Genomic DNA, 19,606 nt, shown 5'->3' on the forward strand with positions numbered 1-19,606 from the left:
AGACACTAGTGAAGAGTTGCTTGGGCCTCTTTATTTGTGGTATATGCAGCTTTTTGAAAATTTTAAATTTATTTCTTTTCTCATTTTAAATTAATAGGCGTTAATTCCTAACTTTCTATTTAGAATTTTGTATGATTTTTCTTAAAGAGGACCTCTCCTAATTTTGTATCAGTCAGCAAGTAGCCTCCTTCCACCCCATTTTGCAACTCAATTTTGGTCAACTTTATTATGTTTTCTAACAAAATGCACTAAAGTAGAACTTTACAGTCTAAAGGGGTTTCCTCTGCTGTGGTTTCTAGAATTCATTTTCCTCATTATAATGCTCTGTTATTCTTGCTTGGGTTACCTTCCCTTTAAGTAGAACTAAGTACAGTATTTTACAAGAATCCTCCGGAGAACAATTTTCCTGGAGGTTTTCTTTAACATACAAGGACAATTCTGTGAGCTCAGCTAGAGCTTTGAAAGTTAAAGAGTTGAGGCCCCAGTTCACTAGTTTCGGAAGCAAGGCATCCATTCACTGTCATGATTTGCTAGCACCTAAGCAGCAGGAGGGATGGAAAGAGAAAGCAGACTGGATGGGTTCATCAGGCAGGGAGGAGAAACCTGTAAGCTCTATCCAAAATGTTGGCTGATATTGTCAAAGTGAAAATGGAAGGAGAGAGATCTGCTGTGTCATGTACCCTCACAATTTGACTTATAAATTTAGATTTATAGTCTTAGACTGAGGAATGAGCTCAGTGGTCTGGGAAGTCATGTCCTTTAGTCCTTTATCCTAGAGAAAACATATGCTTCTGAACATGTCAGGCACAGCAGAGGAATATTGCTACAGTAACCAGGTGACTTTCAGGATTGCGACAGTTTTTTTGTGCAAGGCAGCAGCCAGGAATGGCCCAGGAAAGCTACATCTACCGACCTCTCTAAAACTACCCTTTATCCATGCTTTGTCCATCTGGGGCCTTACCTAATCTTTACCATGTCCAGTGAAGAAGAAAGAAGAAATGAGTAGAATATTTTCATGGGAACTTCACTTTGGAATGTTACAGTACTTGAAAACGATCTAAGGCTCCACGTAAAAATGTATTTGAATTTTAAGTGATTTTTGAAATCATTTAAAGACAAAATGTATATTTTATGACAAAAATATATTTTATGATGTGTGTTTCAAATGGACAAGGCTCTATAGTTATCTAGTAATCGATCGATAAATCACTCTATCGATCATCTGTCACCTCTATCATGATGAAGATGGCTGTCAGTGTAAGCACTTGGGTGAGTTGCTTCTTGACCTTCACTTTTCTGTTTCTACCCGTCTAGGTTACATTCCCTTTCTGTGCTGCCAGAGGACTCTGTCTTCTCTTTGTGCTTCCAGTGTCTACAGTATCTGTCCCACAGGAACTGCTCACTAACATCCACCAAATAAATGGGTACATTTTGAACTCTTATTTTTATATGTAAGGAACAATACCATATGAAAAGGTCCCATTCTATTTTTCCCAGCTTTATTGAAGTACAATTGACAAAATTGTACTTATCTAAAGTATACACCATGATGATTTGATACATCATGAAATGATTGCCACAGTCAGGTTAATTAACACATCCATTGCCTCACATAGTTACTTGTTTATGTGTGTGTGGTGAGAATGGTTTAGATCAACTCTCTTGGCACATTTCAAGTATACAATACATATTATTAACTACAGCTGTGATATCCATTGGGTCCCCAGAACTATACGTATTATGGCAAAAGGCTTATACTCTTTAACCTTCATCTCCCCATTCTGCCCCACTTCCTGACCTCTGGCAACTACCATCCTATTCTCAGTTTCTGTTAGTTAAAATTTTTTGTTTGTTTTTAGATTCTGCACATAAGTAAGATCATATAGTATTTGTCTTGTCTGTTTGGCTCATTGCCTTTACCTTAATTTTCTTCACATTCAACCATGTTTTCACAAATGGTAGGATTTCCTCCTTTCTCATGACTGAATGATATTATATATATTTGTATATACAGGACATCATTTTTATCCTTTCATCTGCTGATGAACACTTTGCTTGTTTCCATGTCTTGAGTATTGTGAATAATGCTGCAGTGATGATGGGGGTGCAGAGATCTTTTTGAAATAGTGGTTTCATTTCCTTTGGTTATATACCCAGAAATAGTATAGCTGGATCACATGGTTGTTCTATTTTTAATTTTTTGAGTGACCTCCATACTGTTTACCAACAAGACTATACCAATTTACATTCCCACCAACAGTGTAGAGGGGTTCCTTTTTTCTCCACATCCTTACCAACTCTCGTTATCTTTTGTCTTGTTAATGGTAGTCTTTCTATCAAGTGTGAGTTGATATCTTATTGTGGTTTTGATTTCCATTTCCCTGATGATTAGAGCTGTTGAGCATCTTTTCATTACTTGTTGACCATTTGGATGTCTTCTTTGGAAAGATGTCTTTTTAGTTCCTTTATCCATTTTTAAATCAGATACTTACTGTTATTGTATTATATGAGTTCATCATATATTTTGGATGTTAACCCTTTTATTAAATATATGGTTTGCAAATCTTTTCTCATGTTCCACAGGTTACCTTTTCTATGACATATTTTTTATTTATCATTAAACAATGCTTTTAAATGATTTAATTCTAAAATTACTGACTATATATTTTTTTCTTTTGAAATGAAATGAGCTCTTTTTTCTCCCTGTAAGATATATCTATACCATGGAATCTTAAAACCCTCTGCAAGCATGAACATAGATGCTCTCAATTTTAAAGTTTAGTATAATTTATTTCTTTAGTTAAATACCTGTTGTGACAAATAGCAGATATATTAATAAGGAATCTTTTGAGTCTTTAACACAAATCAACTTAAAGGAAAAAAAAAGAGGGCTTTTTAATTTTTTGTAATTAAAATTCTAGGAGTAAATCAGTCTCCGGACACACTTGGATCCAGGGTCCCCTGACCTCCTTTCTCTTCCCTTTCTCCCTCTTGCTCCTCTCACCCCATCCATTGATTCTGCTGCCCTTTGTACGTTAGCTTTACTTCTCATAAAGATTGTTTCCATCAGGGATATAATAACATGCAGTATTATTTGGAATTATAATATTGCGATCATGTATTATGATATATTTAATATAATTACAATTAACATATGATATTAATTATATAATAATATATACTTTGATATGTTAATATTGATATTAATAACTAACATGCTAATTTGTATATTAATAGCATAACATAATTATAACATAATGTTATATATATTATATAATTAATGTGTAGAAATGTAATTAAGATCATTATATATTTATTCTATGAGATTTCCTACATAAGTCAACATTGTATTATGAGCATAATTTAATTAATGTAACCTTATGAGAATTTCTTCATGCCATTAAATTTCTGTGAAAAATTTTTAATTAGATCTATTTAATAAACTAGCTTACAAATGCAATGCTTTTGCAAAAATCTTCCTTTATTATTGGAGAAACATAATTTTTAAATTTAAATATGCTAACTCCTTTTTGGTTTATGCTTGATATAGGCAGGTTTTGTGGGGTTTTTGTCTTTTTTTTTTATGAGTAAATTTAAGAAGAATGTAGAGGCTGAAGAATAATAATATCCTATTCTTTGTATATGAAAATGGCAGTCCTGACCTGCCATTAGTTGGGGCACTTATGCCCATGATAGATTTTTCCGGATCCATCTGCTTTTCCTTCCAGGCACCCCAGGCTTCTCAGGACGAAAGGCATAATCGGCGGTCTCAGAACAGAGCAACGCTAATGAGGATGACCCTGACCTCATGAGAATAGTGTTCTGACCCCCTGACCCAAACAGAAATAGAAAATCTTGAGTAGTACATTTAAGAGTAACTTTGGGATTAGTTCTATGAGTATAAAGATAAATGAGAAAATAAATTCTACTCACAAGGAGAGACACTTGGATAATTGTATGGTATTTGAAACATAAAACTTAAACTGAAAACTATTACCCTAGTAAATTGAATTACATTATCATTCCTTTTAACTAACATCAGAATTACCTCTCCTTTAATATTTCCTTAGTTAATAAGAACCAAATCTTATTATAATAATTAAGGCTACTAAAAAGTCTTTAAGCCTTTTTCTTTTTAAGAGAGACATTTATTATTCATTTATTAGGTCTATTTGAAACATTTGGTGAAAGTGTGTTAGTTTTAGAAATTTCAATTGAAATATATTGATTATTGAGATATATATAGGTTGTAATTAAATATTGCCAAATATTTCTTTCCCACTAAATATTATGAAGACTCTTTAATCGATAATTAAACACCTACTATGCATCTTATCTCTATTAATAATGTCATTCTGAATTATTCTCTTGAATCTGTTTTACTAAAATCCTTGCATATGAATTCATTAATATTTTAATTACCTGATGGTAAATTTATATCAGAAACTTAAAATGTACTATCTCTAGATACAAATTATATGAAAATATACAGAATGAAATTATTGTTTATCTTTTTTTGCTTTGGTAAGAGATAGGGTTAATTTTCATATAAATTATAGTCATTTAGAGGCAATATGTTTATTAGTGATTGAAGTAAGAAACACAACTGTGAAATGGTCTGAGAAAAGCAAAATTCTTATTTTCCTCTTTTAAAAGAGTAAAACAATTGCCCCCATGAGGACTGGTTGTACCATTTCACTATTTGTCCAATTACTTTTTTTTTTTTAATGGCAGCTTCAACTCTGAATTACCCAACAATGTATGAAAGCAAGGCACTTCTTGACCGTAGGCGTCAATTTTCACATAGGACATAAAACCAGAGTCCTGTTATTTTCTGGAAGAGTGGAGTCACTAGCTCCACTGTCCTAGCCAAATTTCAATTTGGGTAATTGCATTCTGCTTCCTTCAAAGTTCCCGGGTTGGTTCCGTTAGATAAGGAACTCCACACCATGCCTGAACAGTTACAGAATGTGGCAGTGCTCTGGGAAATGGTTACCGGGTTTGCTCCTTAGATAGGTGAATGACACTGCAACACACACACACACACACACACACACACATATGCAGATGCGTTTACACACTCACAAGTACTAATACATGAGTGGTGAAGTGAAAACTCATGTGAAAGGCATGCTTTTGCACACATCCACATTTTCATAGGCCAGATTCCATTCTATCACCAAAAACATGGAACTAGGTAAGGTCTCCATCAGTACACACACAAAAATTCCAGTTATTGAAGAAGGCAATGATGGTTTAATTTTTAGGAGTCCATTATGTTATAACTAAAGCATACCACATAAAAAATAAAACAGTAACTTACTAGAGAAGAAGAAATTATATGTTGGAGGCCCCATCTTATGGCTCTAAGGATAGCCCAACTGATAAAAACATTACTGTGCCTTCCTTTAAGAAAGCTTCAACGCGTGTGTAGCAATTTTTTAAGGAGATTTCCAGTAACCTATAACTATCCCAAGTTACTATTCACAATAAGAAGAGCAGAATTTTAGAAGTCTCCCTAAAGAGAGTAATAGCAGGATTTAGTTCCTAGTGGATTACAGCCCACATTATGAAACTACTGCACATTTGGCACAATTATGCACCACTGGCAGCCTTTTCTCAAAGGAAGCCTCATGTTAAATGAACACTTAGAATCATTTTGGAACTCATGCATCTTGCAGCTAACACTGTGCTAAGTTAAGCATCTAACACCATGCCCATCTGGTAGAGAGAGAATATCAGGGCTGCAATATCATCAGTCCTTTCCCCTTAAAAGCTTTGATTTCATTAAAGGTGGCCTCTCGAAGTGCTTTAGAAAATGAGCTACTCTGTGAAATGTGCTGAATAGGACAGAGGGGCATTGAGTACATAAATTACTGTCTTACCCATTGTCGTTTTTAAGGTTTCACAGGATCATGCAGGTTGGCTGTTTTTCTGCTTTGTTTTCCTATGAAGCCTGTCTAGCAGATATTCCGTGGGAGCCGAAGGGTTGAGGAATATGCATTTGCAGCGAGATGTTCTGGCCATTACTCTCTGGTGTGTGATTGGGATCGGAGATTTCAGAAGAGAATTTGGAGACCTCAGAAACAAAATACAGGCTTCCATTCCCTTCCAGAACTAAGCATTTGGAAAACTGAGTTTCAAAGAATGAATATAAGTTTATTTCCTACTGTCTCTACTCTCACTACAAAATCGTGTTTTAAGAACTCTGACACAAATGTTTTACAAAAATACGTAATCACCCAGCCACAAACCACATATTCTAGCCCCATCCACCTTGCAATCATACCTATTTGGAACACGGTACAAAACATAAACCAAGCATTAACACGTCTTCGAAGACAACCAATCAGGCGAAATTGAAATTGACTTGTACTTACCACAAAGCCTCCAGAGCTACTGCTCAGAGATGATTTATTTAATTTATTTTATTGAAATGATTTATTTTTGCTTAATTCACAATTCCCTGAACTTAATGATCCAGCTTCAAAGTCAAAATTAAGAATAGCAACTGCAGGTGGGCTGCCATAACCTAGTCTATGAATATTAGTGGAAAATGATAGCATTCAAAATTTCAAAAGCTACAGCAGCCTTTCATTTGCATGGTTTATTTTGTCTAGAGTAGATTCCAGGGGGATAAAGTAAAATAAGCTTGGCCATCATCCTTTTTTTCTTATGTCCATGTGCTAATTTCCAAAATACAAAGTTGGAATGGTCAAACATGTCTATGTAAGTTTTACTCCACGTTTCTCTTCGTATCTCTATTTGGCTTTGGCTTGTTAGTTCATCTCTCAGTTTATTTAACCATTCAATAAAAATGGTAATCATTGTTCATAGAAACAGATCATGGAAAAAGTTGATGTTTCAACAGATTTTAAACTTATAATTATATAAGAATTTTTTATTTCTATTGAATAAAATAAAGTTAATGATCTTAACTGAGCAAGGCTGTATTTAAAATATTAGGAGACTGTATTTTAGAAATATTTCATTTGAATTAAAGTAGATTTTTAAATGTTGATAATTTCATGTTGAATTTTCATTCTTTCTGGGGATGAGCTTACCCAGATTGCACAATCCTCAAGAGTTCTAAATAGCTTATATTATACTCCACAAAATATGTCAGTTTCATTTATTTCCTATTCTTTTAGTAGAACCTGGAAGAATACAAATTAAAACAAAACAAAACTAAACAAAAAAATGGACACTACACTTGTTTGTTTTTATCTTATATTCACGTATTAATTTTCAAAATACACACTTATAAACAGATTTTAATATATATTGTATCTATACTTTATGTTGTACTTGTCATTTTTATTTCAAATCTTTTTTGTGTTTGGATTACTGATTCTATTTTTTGGGCCTCATGAATTCTTCATTTCACCTTTTTCCAAATGAAAACACATATTTATATTATTATAATTTCAAAATATAAGTGAATGCTCACTGTATACATTTTAAATATTAAGAAGCTGATTAATAAATAAATAAAAGTTCCTTTTAACCCTCTTTACCCTCATTAAATAGTCATCACTCAAGAGACCGTCAACACACAACTCCTGGACTTCAGAATTCTGTGAACCAGGGACTGGTCTGGGTCTCTTCTTTCTTCTTTCACACCTTTTGAATAAGAGTGCTTCCACTCGCTACCTTATGCTTGTCCCGCCATTGTATGTTGGGTGTTTTGGGAGCTGATAACCTATCTCCTTAGTTCACAGTTTTTTGTGGGTTTTTTTTGTTTTGTTTTTTTAAGATTTTATTTATTTATTTAACAGAGAGAGACAGCGAGAGAGGGAACACAAGCAGGGGGAGTGGGAGAGGGAGAAGCAAGCTTCTCACGGAGCAAGGAGCCCAATGCAGGACTCCATCCCAGGACCCTGGGATCATGACCTGAGGCAAAGGCAGATGCCTAATGACTGAGCCACCCATTCTCTTCAGGTTGTATAAATCTTTTGTGTTTTACAGTTTGTTTTTTTAATTAAGACCTATTCTCAAGGAGCTTATACTTAAGAATCACACACTGAGGAGCCTCCTGTGCAAGTGCGCATAACTTACATTTGAACCTGTACCTGAAACCATGATGGGATGAGATCCGGGGGACCTTAGAGAGGAGGTAAATTATTTTACATGTGGGATGAGTGTGGGTTTTGTATCCAAAGGGAAAACTGTTTCAGGATGTATTTTATAAAATCAGACACTGCAATATTTCTGGCCCTACAAATTTTTCCAGACCTTGTCATCCCTCAGTGAAGAATTACAGTCGATTTCCCATATCTTTGAAACTAGATGGAACTTTGTGGCTATTCTGATTTAATAAAATGTGGTGGAAATGATGCTACATGACTTTCGATTCTATCTCATAAAGTAATATGGCTTCCACCTGGCTCTCTGCCTTTTGGGACACTCACCCTTTGAACCCAAACACAATATCCCAGACCACATCAAAACATCATGTATAGGTGTTCTGCCTGGTAGCCTCAGCCCAAATCCCAATTGACAGACAGCAACAGTTGCCAGACATGTAAGTGAATACGCCTTAAGATGATTCCAGTTCCCAGCAACCAGGCCATTTCTGCAGATGCAAAACAGAGGAGAGAAGTATGCCACACTAAGTACTGCATAAGTTATAGACAAACTTTTTAGCAAAATAAATTTGTTTAAGTCATTGATTTGGGGTGGGGGGCTGTTGGTTTTTCCATACAGATGAAGATAGCCAGAATAGATCACAAACTATTTTAGATAGCTGATTAGAAATGTATGAAAATAAATCTGAGCTAATCTGGCATGCCTTCATCTAGAAGACTCAGAATTATTTATGTATTACCTAAGCCTTACTAAACCTAGTTTTGGGGGTATCAGACTACTGTCTTAAGACCTTTTATCAGTGCCGTAGGACCAGAGAAGACCAGACCTGGGCTTATGTGTGAATGTACTTAGGGGTAAAGTTTCCCACTCTGTATGTATATGTACAGAAGGACGTGTATATTCTCACTTTAATTACAATATAAAGAGACCAGTGCTGGGGCAGGAAATCAAAACTCAAGGAGTGACTGAATGAGTGAGTGAGTTTGTAAAGGGAAAACTTTCTTCTTCCCTTTAGTGTAAGGGCTACTCTTGCCTAAATCGAAACACAAAGATGCCTGGAGCCCTACTGTGGTGATAGTTTTGGGAGGGAACTGCCCCCACTCATGGTAAAGCTGAGTTTTGTCTTCTAGCAGTGGGGGTGAGATGCCTCTGGCTTATTGAAGTCAGAACCATTCCAGGGAGAGCACATGGACTGGTGTAGTATTGCTTTCTGTTTTGAATTTCCCTTCCGGTGTTTCTAAACATTCAACAAAGTTTCATGAGAAATTGTTTCCTGATCTTTGCTCTCCTGAGCCTATACAAACAAGGAAAAAGACCTGTTCTATACTTGCAGGAAGTAGATAAACCGATATTAGTGTTTGATACCAGAGGAAAGACAGCAATACTAGTCTCTAGGGAAAAGTGGTACATAGTAGAGCAGCCATCTGGTGAAGTTCATCAGAAGCAAAAGAAGCATTTTGGTTGCATGATGCAGAGATTGGAACTAACTAATTGCAAAGTTCCATAATCAAGTCTGATTAGGCAGCACTCCAGGAAATTCTTGTAGAAAGCTAATTTATGTCAATAAAGCTGCTGAGAAGACTTTTGATACTATTGTGGATTTTAACAGTTAAATACACCACATACTAGATGTTTGACCATCTGTAAAAACATCTCTCTCTCTGCCTCTGTTTTCTGCTAAGAATAGTGATGTCTAGCTCATGGAATTAATGAGGTAGTTAAATGAACTACTGTAGATGCACTACAGTTGAGGACTTCTCTAACCAATCATTAAAATAAATCCCACAATTAACTTAAAGTAAATGTAACAAAATCATGAAGCACTCAGAAGAAAATAAGGATCTTTTTTTCTAATCTTAGGTTTGGGGAGGATTGTCTAAACATAATACTAGCAAGAGAAAAAATTAATTCGATTTACACCAAATTAAAAAAAAAGCCTCTTGACATTAAAAATTAAAAGGGAGGGACACCTGGGTGGCTCAGCGGGTTAAAGCCTCTGCCTTCAGCTCAGGTCATGATCCCAGGGTCCTGGGATAGAGCCCCACATCGGGCTCTCTGCTCAGCAGGGAGCCTGCTTCCCCCCCCCTCTGCCTGTCTCTCTGCCTACTTGTGATCTCTGTCTGTCAAATAAATAAAAAAAAAATTAAAAGGGAAAATGAAAATAGGAAATACATCAACAAAGAGGATAAGAGCTGAAGATTGATAATTTACTTAAAATTAACATAAATATTCCAGAAAGTATAATAGTATGTTCAAACTCACTGGTAAAGAAATGAATTTCAAAATGCTCCCATGGAGATTATTCTATTATCAAATCTCAGCTGAATAGAGTAGGATCATAGTGGAGCTTTCTTATGTTGATGGAAGGTGGGATAAATTGGTGAAAACATTCCAGACTCCAGAATTGTTCTAGAATCTAGAGAATAATTTGACAACATGTAAGAAAAACTGCAAAATGGTACTGTGGTTGATCCCACATTCCACTTATAAGAAGATATTCTGAGGAAATAGAAACACATAAAAAGATCTACATATGATTCTCTTACAATGCTTAAATAAATAATACATAATACATATAACTATAGTATAATAGTTCAAATACTCTGAGTATAATAATGACGTTACTAATACTGTATGACACTGGCATTACAAACTCTCAGAGCGATAAGACAGACTGATAGTAACATGTTCTTCAGAGAAAGAATAAGTGACAAAAAGAGGAAAATATAAAACGATTCCAAAAGATGCGTGAGGAAAATATTGGAATAAAATGTAGCAAGATAAATATGATGAATTTTTAGATAATTTTTGTTTTTTCCTTTAATTTTTTTTATGTTACAATTTCTTTTCAAAGAATTTACATTACTTCAAATTAGGAAAAGTATTTGAATATTAGAGTTCATAAAAATGTTGTAATAAAACACAGAAGATAACATTTTAGAATTTTCTAAACACTTTGTTTTACAGATTAAATTGCTATTAAAGTATATTAAAACTTGTTCTGCTGGAATGACTGTAGGTCTTGTATGTTCTAAGTATCCCTAGTAAAATTACAATTGAAAAGTTTCAACTCTTGAATAAGGAGGGGAATGAGAAACCTGGGCTTCCAGTTATGGAGTAAATTACAGGGATGAAAGGTACAGTTTAGGAAACAGAGTTGATTTAGTAACAGCATTGTTTGGGCTACACTTGTTGTAAGCATGGCATAATATATAGAGTTCTCCATCACTATGTTGCACACCCAAAACTAATGTAACATTGTGTATCAACTTTTCTTCAGTTAAAAAAATATATATATATTCAGTTGATAAATTCCCATTGGTAATAAGAGAGCTGACTTTTAGTATCAAAGTGTATCTGAAAACTGCTGAACTAAAATGTTACCTGATAGAAGAGTCAGAATTAAGGACATTAATTTTGTTTCAGTTGCTTAGACAGCCATTTCCTTTCACTATATGCTCAGATGGTAACTCATTTAGAATCTGTGTCTTGGGATATCTGGACTCCCCAACCTCCCCCACCTTCCATAGCAGGGGATCAGACAGAGTAAAAGTGACTAAAATGGCAATATATATGATAGGCAAATTTAACTCTAGCTTAAAAAATTATAACCTGGCAGAATATTGACATTTACCTACAATTCAATATTAAATACCAGTAATTTGAAGGGTGACATCAGCAAGATGGCAGACTAAGAGAACCCAATGTTCATTGTTCCAACAAAAACAACAATGAGTACACAACGACATGCCAAAGAAAATAACTCTGGGAGAGCTCTGGAGTACAGCAGGAGAGCTGGAGGAACACTATGGAGCACTTCTGGGTATAAATCCTAAGGAAACAAAATTTTAGGATCTTGAAAAGATTTCTGTACTTCCATGTTCATTTCAGCATTATTCACAATAGCCAAGATATGAAACAACCTAAATGTCTGACAATGAATGAAGAAAGAAAGAAAATGTGGTGTACACATACACACACAGGAATATTACTCATTCTGAAAAAAGAAGGAAATCCTGTCATTTATAACAATGTGAATGAATGTGGAGAGCAATAATATAATGTTAATATATTATACTAGATATTAATGTATATAATATAATAATAAGTATGATAAGCCCAATTTAGAAAGGTAAATACTGCATGATCTGAGTTATATGTAGAATCTAAAATAGGTGACTCCTGTAAGGAGAGAGAAGAATGGTAGTGTCCAAGAGCTGGGAGGGAGGGGTAAATGCAGAAATGTTGGTCAAGAGGTACAAAGTTGCAGTTATGCAAAATGAGTAAGTACTGGAGATCTAATGTACAATAAGATGACTGAAGGTAACAATACTCTATCTTATACTTAGAATTTGCTAATAAAGTAAATTTTAAGTGCTCCTAGCAAACCAAAAACGTGGTAAGTATCTGAAGTGATGGATATGTTAATCAGCTTGAGTGTGGTGATTATTTCACAATATATACATATATCAAATCATCAAATTATATGCCTTAAATATATATTAATTGTCAAGGAAAAATATCAAATAGCAATATATTGAATTTTACATATATAAAATAGAATGTTTAACATTTACATATATGTACACATTTATGCATGTGGAAAATCAACTTCCAAAAATACATTTTAAATGAAATTATTTAAAATATGTATATTTTAAATGTCCAAAATGTTCTTTAAGTATGCATTTGGTTTAAAATGTTCCAAATTTTTTTACATCTCATGGTTGTCAAATAAAAACTTGAATGAAAAATTTGAAGGTTGGGGCACCTGGGTGGCTCAGGGGGTTAAAGCCTCTGCCTTCGGCTCAGGTCATGATCCCAGTGTCCTGGGATCGAGCCCCACGTCGGGTTCTCTGCTCGATGGGGAGCCTGTTTCCTCCTCTCTCTCTGCCTGCCTCTCTGCCTACTTGAGATCTCTGTCTGTCAAATAAATAAAAATAAAATCTTAAAAAAAAATTTGAAGGTTGAGAGTAAATTTAATCCTCAGATCAATTTCCTAGTTGTTCAAAATGTTTTGATGCCGATCCAGCTGTGTTTGAGGGACAAAGCAAGCCACTACTCCTCCATCTTAATTTCCTCAATGGATTTCACCTCTTGGTTGGGGATGAACTAAAAAAAAATTAAAGGGGAACATGTTAGAACCATAATGTGGACTTGAGCACCTCAAAGTACACTTTTTTTTTCTTTTCTTTTCTTTTCTTTTTTTTTTTTTTAGACTTCTTTATTTTAGAGAGGGAGAGTTGGGGGAAGGAGCAGAGGGAGTGGAAAAGGAGAGAATCTCAAGCAGACAATGTGAGGCTCCATCCCATGACCCTGAGATCATGACCTGAACTGAAACCAAGAGTCAGATGCTTAACTGACTGAGCCACATAAGTGCCCCTAAAGTACATTTTCTAATTGCAGATATATTCTTACTTATGCATCCAAGATACACATGTCTACACACAAGAATATAACTTTTAACTCCTCACTTATGAGAATTTTTGTGAGCTAGCCAAGGTATTATAGAAAATATACATAAACACATTTGTAAGTGAATATTGCAACTTTTATGTTTTAGATGTAATGAAATATTGTTATTGTAGATTACATTAACTAGAATTTTTATCCAGATAAGGTCTTAACATCACTGGCATCTTTAGAAGCCTAAAAGCCAATAACTTGTCCCTTACCCAAGTTTATCAGAAAAGGAAAGCTAAGGCCAGTTATAGACCTTTATTACTTATATAGCTAATATTGGAGAATGTGGTTTATATTGGCAGGCAAGTGAGATATTGACTATCATTTTCAGTAATAAGCATATTTACCCATCTAAAGATAGGATTAGTCTCAGGGTGACCTTGCCTGTGTAAAATTCCTGCCTTGGAAGACCAGAGCTAAATTTATGCTCACCGTGGGCAACTTCCTCAACGTGCTTGACACTGGTATATTTAAGGGCTTTAATCTATTTTACTATACCTACTGCTACTAATGAGTAATTAAAAATTCTAGATAGGCAAATTAGTGTGCTTGCAGATATTTTGTCTACTTGATGAAAGATTTTAGTAGTATGTGCTTCAAATTAACAGAATATCAATAAATGATCCATATGCATTGGTTATGGCTAATCAGAAACAAATCTGATCTCTAAGTGCACTTCATTTTGACAGTTTATATATGGAGAATAAGAGTATTTCAACAGAGGCTGGAAAATACATGCGGGGTGTTTACAAAGGAGAGTCCGTGATTGTGAGGTGTTACATTTCTGATATGGGCAATCCACTTTCTCTGTGTGTTGATTTTACTACCATAGTGATCGAAAACACTACTACAGAGAGGGAAGGAGAAAAACTGAAACGTGTGTTTAAAAAGGCAATTTTTGTGGTTAAAGAAAATAGTAGGTGAAAAGGTGATGAAAATAGAAGTATGATTGAAACTAGAGAAAATGTCGAGAGAGATTTACAAGGTTTTTTAGACAATTTTGAGGGATTCTAGATCTTGTATCTATTGCATAGTATATATTGACCTCCTAGATCCCATGACCTCTGCTTGCTAAGGGAATTTCTTTTTCATCCTCCCCATTTACTGGACCTTGAGTTCATCCACATTGATTTAACACACCATCATCTAAAGAATGTGATAAGTTGGTGTTTCTATCTGTCAAGGGACCAAGGAGATGAAAACGAAGCTTCACCAAAAGGTGTAATTTTAGGTTGTTTGATACCCCTGCATTTTTCTTAATTATTTCTGACATTTTATCTATTTCACCATGAGCTTCCTTGGAGGTTACAGATTAAAAAAAATGTTCTTCATGACCCAGAAGAAAAAATACATCTTCTCTTAATAAATCCCACCTGAAATCATATAGGGGAAGGAAAGAAGGAGTAACAGTTCACATTTATCACTTGTGCTCTTTCATTTGCTAAACTCTTTTTGGAACCTGAAAGACAGTTTCTTTTCAGCATGAAGGGGATTCCAGATAAAATGTGAGTCTCAGAGAAAAAAGCAAATATTTTTGGACAAACTATATAAGGAGCTGTCCAGGGAAATTGCAATGTGAAAACTGCAGGCTCTGTCTGTCCTTATCCTAAGTTCTCTGAGGATAAAACAGCATTTTAAATCATTGTTTCTCTAGCATTTGGCATTTATCATATAGTAGGTATTCAGTGAGTAGACTTGAAATATTTTGAGTTTTATATGGCATTTTATTTTTAGTTAAGATAGCATGAATCTTTCAGAAAAGTAATATGCTAAACCAGAACAACAAGCATAAATCAATGACAACCAGAGAGGTGTCTCTATTGCACACCACAATTAGGACCTAGAAAGTTAGTGTTTGTGGTATATGATAGAGGATGTTTTTGAATCCATGGTTTAAAACTTCGAAGCACACCAAAAATATTGAGTCAAAGGCAAAAATGCACTCTTTGTAAATGGTCTATTTTTCTTGGCTTAAGAAGTTAGGGGAGATGGCAGAACTTCAAAGATGCACCAGTGAGCTTTGCTTCCTGGTTATTTGTACCTTTGCGTTGTCCCCTTTATGTTGAATCTAGGCAAGCTCTGTATAATAGAATGCAGTGGAAATGACTGCAACTTTTTAAAATCTTAAAAAAGTTTTAAATTTTTATTTAAATTTCAAATGACTGTAACTTTTAAGGTCAAGTCCTAAGTAGCATAGTAACTTCCTTCTTCACTTTCTCAGAAGAAGCACCCTTGGGGTAGCCAGGCACCATGCAAGTAACCTGCCAATCCTGAGCCCACCATACTGTGAATGAGTCCAAGCTAGCCACATGGAAAAGTCTCTGGAGAGATAGAGATGCCAGTCTGCTTCACATCATTTTAGCCTTCTCAGCTAAGGCACCAGCCTTGTAGATGAAGTAAACCAAATAGGTAGTTACGCTTAAACTTTGAATCGATTGTGAAATCTGTTGGGAATTGGAGTGGGGGGAAGGAATATTAAAGGAATAGCTTAAAGGAAGTTCAATTGCTATGAATCAGAATACACTCATAGTATATTCTTCAGATAGAAAAATCTAAAGAGGTACACTAGATCAGAAAGTTTCCAAAGGCAGAGATATTCATAAATTTAGGTATAAATCAAGAAGCTTCTATAATTCTATTATTTTCTATTTCCACAAGGCATTTTCAGATTTCAATTTATTGTATTTTCAATAAGCTCTCCTTGTACAGGTTTCTGTTAAGAGTAGATATATGTTATTGAAGACATATATATTTTTTCTGATATATGTTCAGAAATGCAGATCAACTGACATATAAAGCTTCTCCTGCTCTGACAGATTACAGGAAGCCAGGAGACCAAAATAATATCATATGTATGAGCAAATATTTTACTAATTACTTCTTTATTTATAGGTCAAGACTAAACATGATGACAAGTAGTCTCAGCAACAGATATGATATTAAACAAGAACCAAAAGAAAGAAAATAATTTATTGGAGAATACATTTTTCCGACTGATTGTTTTTATTAATTGGTTCATTCAAACATGTATTTATTCAACTTTAATCAAGTACCCATTATCTGTTAAGGATGGTACAAAGTGTAGAAGATATAACTGGAAAGAGGACAGGGAAAAGTCCTCTGTCCCCAAGGAGACTACAACTAAGCTCTAAAGCTGGTGAATAAGGGCAAGTAAACAGACAAATGGGAAGCCAACATAAATCTTCAAGATGTCAAATACTGAGGCACATTAGAAATTCTAGGTAATCCTCACATACCTGTTGATAATAGAATCCTGGAAAAAAAATATTCCATATCATTTGAGTTGTGAAGGCAATTCATTATTAAAAATAGACACTGACGTGCATGTATGAATGGTTAGATTTTTCTCTTTCTCTTTGTGTGTGTCTGTATTTAGGCCAGTAGTCGTATTATATTTGTTCCATTTTCTTGTTCTTTGACCATGCCAGCAATTTGGTAAGGGGCAGTAATATTGGTAATCAAAGTATTAAGACTTCATTCTGCACATTTTCTTTTGATTTATTTTCTGATTTTAACTTTCTCTTCAGATATGTTTAAGCTATTAATTAACCTTCCATTGAGTTCCTAATATCATTCACTGTGTTTTTTAGTTCCAAAATGTCTGTTTGGTTATTATTTATAGTTTTCATTTCCGGACAACATTATAAATTTTCTTGTGTATCTTCTCAAACATATAAATATAGATATGCTGCTGTATGCATCGCATTACTCTGCTATCTTAACACACTCTGATTGTATTTCAACTGACTCTTGTTTCTACTGGTTCTCTTTCATTTGTTTCCTTTTAATGTACAGTTAATTTTGATTGAGGGTCAATTATTCATATGAAACGTCATTGTAATATCTGAGGTTTCTAGATAGAATTCACACCTGCTCCTGGTGAGCAGCCAGGACTTTTGCAATCCAAGCTAATCTAATTGTACTCTGGGTTTTCGATATTTTAAAGCTAGGCTTTGGTGCTTGCTAGGGATAGTCTACTTCCAGTTTCCCCTTCATCCCGAGATAATAGCCTTTCAGGGCCTGTCTTCAGAGAGTGCTCATGAAGATATTTACCAAAACATACTCTTTAGGCAGACACTGGCATCCAGAAGTGATCCTCCTGGTTTAGAGGCTGATGGAAGTTTTGTTCTGTTTTGCTCAATGGAAGCTTCTAGTACAAAAGTGATAACCTTCCCAATGCAGTGCCATCAGTCTGGGGATCCTTCTTCCACTGACTTGCGGCCTTGTGAGCCCTTGTTGCCTTTTTAGTTTTCTGATGTACTGAAGCATGTTTGAAAAAATGTTTTAATCTGGTTTTTCTGGTTGTTTTCCGTGGGAGGGTTGGCTCAAGTTGCTTATTTTGACAAGATTTAGAAGATTTCTTATTTCTTTGCATTCTTCTAAAAATTCGAAGGAAAAATAGAAAATAAGTTAATTCTTATTCAGAAAGTTCGTATGTTCTTTTTCAGGAGGAGATTAAGGTATTCCTTTGCACAAAGAAATTTTTAGTTGTTTTTACTTAATTGTTCACAGGCTTTATGCCCAGATCCTCCGGACACAGATCAAGATTGGCAGAACTTTCATGTTCAATACTCCGCTCTTTCTTACATGTGAATTATTAGTTAAGAACAGAGTAAGATCATTTGCAAAACTCTTCATTAACAGATTTTATTTTAAAATGAAAGTTCAGGGTTTTTTGGGGGGGCTTGTTTTTTTTTTGTTGTTGTTGTTGTTTGTTTATTAATACACAATAGAAACTAACTTTGGTTGGCAAAGTCTTGGGTGGTTCTGAGGATCTCAAAAAGGGTACCTCATGGATAGATTCCTCAGAGGAACAATGATCCAAACATTTTTATACATTGGGTCTCTCTCATCAAAACCCTTGTTTTGCCTTGGAGTCCTATCAACAAGGAAAAGTACTGCAATGTTTTTTATGTAACCATTTACTGTGACTTCGTTCTTTTCCTAGTGCTGTTACTGTTGCCTCACTTATGGCCTGGCTGTAACAACATTGCAGGGTCAATCACATACTTTTCATATTACACAGAATTTAAATAAGTTGTTTCCCTGGAGTCAGAAGAATATGAGTAATATTGAACTTTTTTTGGAGGGAAAAAATGGGTTTAAAAAGAGTTTGAATCATGTTCCTAAGGTCATGGGATCAGTACATGGCAGACCGGTATTTCCACTTGGACTTAAATCCTTCCCACCACATTATCTCTTTACATTTGGGGACAGCTTGTTTTCATGAAATTCAAAAGGAAAAGTTATGATAAAAAATAGGATCTCTCTGTTCACCTTAAAAGATTAAAAGAATGATATAAAATTGAAAGCAATCTTGCTGCTGTGTTCATTTTGTCACCTCATCTTCAGAACTGTGATCTGTATTGGGTTGTATCTACCTTACAGGAATGACAATAGGTTTTTAAAAATGGACACAAAAGAAAATAGTATAAAAATATGTGTATACCAGAGTACAACTATTAAATCATATTACGGGACATCAAGAGAATGAGATTTACTACTGGTGGGGCATAATGTTAACCATTCATTAGTTAAAGCAAGTCATTAAAGCTCATTAATAAAGACATACTTTTTTCAAATGTGTACAGATCTCTTTAGGGAAGCTTCTAGATTAAAAATAAATTTTACTATTTTAGCTGAGAGCAGGCCTTTCTAAAGTCATAGAAATTATATCGCTAATTAGTAGTGTTAGTTACCAGTAATGCTAGCAATCCCTTAAGGACAAGCTAATGTTTTTTAGCCAAGCTTCTAAGAATTTGAATATCCTTGACTGGTTACTTTCTTTGTGCTTAGCTCCTGAACATTCTTCAAAGTCACCAAATCTCATAGGTAAGTATTCTTTTTACTTCATACGGCTTTTTTCCTCTATAATGATATAAATTTGGTAACCAATAATTGAGCCAATAATTTCACAATTTATGCGTCACCTTATTTGGCAGCTCATTTATGAACTGATGCTTGAAATTCTCTACCTAATCTAGATCACAAGCATAGTAACTGGTCTTTTTAAAACGTTCTCCATGAAATGCTG

General features: G+C 34.7%; 1 long non-coding RNA gene across 1 annotated transcript; it reads left to right on the plus strand.

Moving 5' to 3' along the window:
* Nucleotides 1-1,320: 1,320 nt before the first annotated feature.
* LOC125079128 (uncharacterized) lies at nt 1,321-19,404 on the plus strand. Its single transcript, XR_007121053.1, has 3 exons — nt 1,321-1,424; nt 15,773-15,960; nt 19,369-19,404. It is a non-coding gene; the product is annotated as an uncharacterized LOC125079128 (long non-coding RNA).
* The last annotated feature ends 202 nt before the right edge of the window (nt 19,405-19,606 follow it).

This window comes from Lutra lutra, chromosome 1 (assembly GCF_902655055.1).
Source record: "Lutra lutra chromosome 1, mLutLut1.2, whole genome shotgun sequence".
In the NCBI taxonomy this organism is placed as follows: Eukaryota; Metazoa; Chordata; class Mammalia; order Carnivora; family Mustelidae; genus Lutra; species Lutra lutra.